Here is a 5,263-nt window from a genome sequence, read left to right as displayed (position 1 = left end):
TTTAAAAAATTCAAATTAAAACTAAATTGATCCATTAATTTTAAAAATTATTTTTTGAGAAATTAATTTGGAGTTTATTTGAATTAATTTAAAACCAATTGTATATGCAAAATTAATTTAAAATTCAATTTTTGTTTGAATGACCAGGAAATATCTTCTTATAAGAAAGATCTTTCCGGTATTATATTAAGCATAAATTTTGATGATATGAATAATCAATTTCCAAAGCAATAATGTGTACTGGGGAATTAATATTTCGAAATATTATATGAGGGTGTTTTGAAATGTAAAATTCCAAAAGAAAATCACCTCATAAAATACATTGAATCTGAAAGGTCATGAAAAACAATTCAAGAACATGTAATATGAAAGTTTGTGAAAATCATTTATGTAACAAGTATTCTAAAATTATTGAATGATAGTTCTATAACGTGCGTTGTTTGTTGAGAAAATATATTTATATTCTCCATGGTACAATACAAGGTGTTTGAATTCCTTATTCTAAAATTTACAAATATATTTTCCTTTTTATGATATATACTGAACATTTTCTTTTTTTTAAAGAGTTGTAGTAGACTAGGAGTATTGAAGCATATTACTCACACTAAAGTAAAAAACCTTTTTATATTAATTATAGTTTATCAGGTATAGAAAATGAAATAATAACAATTTCATAAATATAAGAAGTTTTTCTTTGTTAGATCCGATTGTATAGAAAGTAATTTGATGACAAAATAGTAATAAATTATAAAGTTTTTCTATACCAATTAAAATAGTAATTAGTATAAAAAATGGTGTAGTGACAAAATTATAATAAATTAAAAAAATTTTATACCAATTAGACTTAGAATCAATATTGAAAATGATGAAGAATATTCTCTATGTCGATTGGTCACTATAATTAATATAGAAATAAAATTTTACAACCATTCTTCCCATCACAGTTTCACTTTTCCCCATGCTCTCATGCTTTCCTTTTCTTCTTCTCACTCTCTTGTTGACTGTTCATTGTTGTTCACTACTGGTGGCTCATCGCATTCGTTGATCACTCCCATGTTTTGGTGGTTCTCACGCATTCCCTTTTTCCTCTCATGTTATGGTTGCTCGTCGTTGGTGGGTCGTGGTTGTTCACTCTCGTTTGTTTGTGGTGCTTATGCATTCCTTTCTTCCTCTCGTGCTCTCGCACCTCATTGTAGTGGTCCTTCATTATTGGTAAAAGTTCATGAGTAAGAGTGGCTCGTCACTGGTGGGTTATGGTTGTTCACTCTCATGCTTTAGTGACATTGGTGGTGCTCTGGTGGAATATTCCCTTCTTCTTCTCGCACTCTCGCACTCTATTGTGGTGGTCTCCCATTACTAGTAAAAGTTTCTCGTTGTTTCAAGCTTGGATGAATTAAAGTCCAGGTAAGCTTCGAGCCTCATTCTATGTTTTTTGTGTTCTTCGTAAAGCATAGTCCATTCGAGCCTCAATGTATGTTACTCTTATGAAAAACCCCCACCAATAGTATTGTTTTTGTTTTCTTTTTTAGTGTTGGTTTTGTTATGTAGTTGTTGAAATCAATGTTTTATCTGGCTGTGTGGAAAAATGATGCATACTAGTTGTTCTATGTTTGGTCGAACGTTTGGTGCAATTGATTCATTTTGTTGTTTAATCATTAGTTATATGACAGAGACATATACTACTTTTGAGAACAATTTATTTTCTGTCTTTAATTTCTACTTGGCTTATTTCTAATTAATTGAGATGAAATCTATCTTGGCCGATTTTATTTGTTTTGTTGCTATCAAGAACAAGTTACACACCATGGTGATCGATCACACTTAATTATTATGCAAACATTAAGTGTATAATTCCCCTTAGGTGTACCAGTCATAATTAATAGGTTTGTTTAACAATGAGATATTAATCTTTTATGACTTTTAACTGTTTAGCAACATATAGTACCTATGTTGACAGTGAACATAAGAGAACTTCTTTGGTCTCAAAAGAGTGTACAATGTGTTACCCTCACATGGGACAAAATAAAGGAAGGTAAATAATACACACATTATTTTAACGTGTAAATAACCAAATGAATTGATTAATTGTTTGTGTTGTGGTTTGGTGGTAGGGCTGAGTTAACATATTGGACTACATATTTGCTTGTTTCTTAACTCCACCTAAAAACAAAGGTGTTGGTTTTTACAGATAATAATGAAACAAAGTTGGATAAATTTCATATGTACAACAAATGAATATGAGATTAGAGTAGAATAATTTCTTGAATTTGCAAAGATGAATGTTTTAGACAATAATGGAAGATTTTATTCTCTGTGTTAATTATTTGAATGAGCGAAAAATATCAACTGAAATTATTCAAAAACATGTTCTTTGTAATGGATTCCTAAAGATCTAAACATAGTGGACATGACATGGGGAATTAATAGACATGCCTAGTATAAATGAGTTTCAAGTAGAACTAGAATAAGTTGATTTAGATATGGGTGATCGGTTAGAGAACATGATAGATGATATTGGACATGATTCCTTCCAACATGCTCATGTGTATGATAACTTGTGCAGTTATGCAGAAAAATCTTTGTATCCAGAATGCACTAAGTATACTCGATTATCAGTGATATTAAACTTGTACAATTTTGAAGCCGCAAGTGCATTACTGAAGTCATGCCCTAAACAATTTATAAAAATAGAGTTGCACCTGTTTTGACAAACTTTTTGGAGAAGTTCTTTTGAGATATTCTTAGAGAGCTTCTTAGACATTTACCTATTTACTTAGTGAATATTAATAAAGGTCATAAGAGACACTACAAGAAAAATGTCATTTACATACGGATTATTATATACGGATTCTGATCCGTAGATAAAAATTTCATTATATACGGATTTTATATACGGATGAGTTACATACGGATTTTTCCGTATATAATAAAAAAAAATTTATATACAGATTTTCCGTATATAAAATCTGTATGTAATAATGGAATATTCTCAGAAGCTTTATCAAAAATTAATCTGTATAAAAAATTTGTATATAAGTGGATTTTCCCTTATTTACCAAAGTTACATACGGATTTTACAATAAATAATAAATAAAAAATAAAAAGTTAAACCTTATACAAAACCTAAAGAGATAGATTCAGGACTCCAAATTTCTCCTTGAGTCCTTCGTCCCTCTCATTGAAATTTTTCATCAAGCCCCTCTTCTTCCCTCTCAAGCTCTTGTTCTTGCTTCTCATCGAGCCATTGTTTTCCAGTCCTTCTTCTGTAGCCTCGATTGAAACCCTAACCTCCACTGCAAACGCCTTTTTCGCATTACCCTCTCCTCGAACCCTAGCCTCCACCCCGTGCTTCACTACAAGGTTGAGGGGACTGGAGACCTTGAATCCTAACTCATATCCTCCATTATCGAAGCTCATCTTTCTTCTTCGTAAGTTTCATTTTCATTACAGATTCATCTTCTTCCTTCATTTTTTCGCCTTTTTCTCCGAACATCTTTATCAACCTAGGGTTTTCTTCATCATATTTCTTTTTCCTTCAATTTCAACAATTTAAAAGCTTTTCTCACCAATTATTTTTGCTTTCTACCGTTTAAACCTTCATTTCCACCGTTCCTTTGATAATGAACCTGGTGGACCAAGAGCTCAGCGAACCTTACTCCATCTTCACGTATCGTTACTTCGTCTATCTATGGCCTCAGCTTTCTTTCCTGGTTCCTCAACCTTTCATTCTTTTTTATTTCAATTTTCACTAATTGAATTGCTCTGTAAAACTTGTGGTTTTTCCTTATGCTGATTTGTTTTCTGCATGTGCTTGGTTTTAGGCGTTCCACAAGGGTAAATGCGTGGGCACGGTGGTATGTAAGATGGGGGAACACCGCAACACTTTCAGAGGCTACATTGCCATGCTGGTTGTCGTCTTATAGAGGAAGAGGCATTGGTAGTTCTTATTCTATGTTGTCCTTTTTTTTTATCTCTTTAATTTTTATCTGGGAAAGAAGTGAAAAATTTAGATTTTAATGTGAATTTGCTTATTTCTTTTATAAGTTTCCTGNAAGAGCTTTTGATAAAATAGAATAAAGGGAAGTGTGTTTNAAGTCTCTGTTTTCGGTCAGAAGTGGTCAAAGTCCCTATATTTCCANAATGATGGATTTTGTCTTCAATCTTTTAAAGAAACATCTGGATTTAGTCTCTCATTTCTAGAGGATTCGTCTTTTTTTTTCTAGTTAGGAAGGATTATGTTTACATGTTTAGTAGTGTTCGAGGACCAAATTCATAATATGAAGATACTAGGACCTTGGCTACGTTTACTCGACAATATAGGTGTACTAAGAAACATTTTTTATGATTTCTTCCAAAAAGCACTTCTCAATCTAGCATAACGAATTTATGAGTTGTAGTACACGTGTCCAATTTGTTATCAGTGGTTGATTTTTTATGTGTTAATTTCCTGTTCTTNTGATGTTATTATTGGATATTGTAAAAGTGTTAAGTGTTATGTTACTAAATGCTAATGTTTGGGTTTTACGTTTTGCTTAATTTTTCTGCAGCTACAGAGCTTGTTACTAGATCTATCAAGGTGATGATGGAATCAGGTTGTGAAGAGGTANGTGTGTGTATTTATGTTACCATGTTTGGTTGTATTGCAGTGTTCTGTAGACCTGTGGAAAGGAGTCAAGGCTGAGAGAAAAACAAACTTTTTAGTTTCGCTGTTGATTGATATGACAAACTGAAAACGGAAATTTCATTGTNCTTTCACGTTAAGCAATAGAAGTTCACTGGATGATTTGGGAATGATGGTTATCCATTTGGGAATGATTTCTTTTTGCCCCTCCATTTCTATATATATATATCTTTCGAGATCTTTGGATTGCAGTCATCTCATTCAGAGTCTTCATTGTTGAAGTAGAAGAAAAGTAAGGAAAGGTGAACTCTTTTCTATAGTTGCGATGAGCATATACATAAAGTTAACTATACATCATATACTTAATATTATTCATTTTGAGTTGTTTGGGCTTGGAATTGAGCTGTGGACATGATATGTTCAAATAATTGAAGTGAACAAAACAAGCTTGAGCTAATATTATTGTTATACTGTTATGATAGGCTTCAATTAGGCTAGAATGGTGATTTCGAGGTAGTTTAGTTCTTTCATTGCATACAACCTGGTTTGATTGACAAATGATTTTGTAGGTTCTGAATACGAAAATACACCATCTTGGTTCTGGTTTCTCAATAAAGAGCTTGTTCGTGTGGCTTCCTTTTC

The 5,263-nt window shown here is 32.1% G+C and overlaps 1 long non-coding RNA gene across 2 annotated transcripts; it reads left to right on the top strand.

Moving 5' to 3' along the window:
• The first annotated feature begins 3,660 nt into the window (after nt 1-3,660).
• On the top strand, nt 3,661-4,923 carry LOC106779434. Of its 2 annotated transcripts, XR_002666393.1 has the most exons (4): nt 3,661-3,710; nt 3,822-3,937; nt 4,548-4,603; nt 4,874-4,923. It is a non-coding gene; the product is annotated as an uncharacterized LOC106779434 (long non-coding RNA). The 2 variants fall into 2 exon arrangements; XR_002666392.1 differs by lacking the exon at nt 4,874-4,923 and having other exon boundaries at nt 4,548-4,660.
• Nucleotides 4,924-5,263: the final 340 nt, after the last annotated feature.

This window comes from Vigna radiata, unplaced genomic scaffold (assembly GCF_000741045.1).
Source record: "Vigna radiata var. radiata cultivar VC1973A unplaced genomic scaffold, Vradiata_ver6 scaffold_281, whole genome shotgun sequence".
Lineage (NCBI taxonomy): Eukaryota > Viridiplantae > Streptophyta > Magnoliopsida > Fabales > Fabaceae > Vigna > Vigna radiata.
Note: the sequence above shows the minus strand (reverse complement) of the source record. Positions and strands in the feature narration are given on the sequence as shown.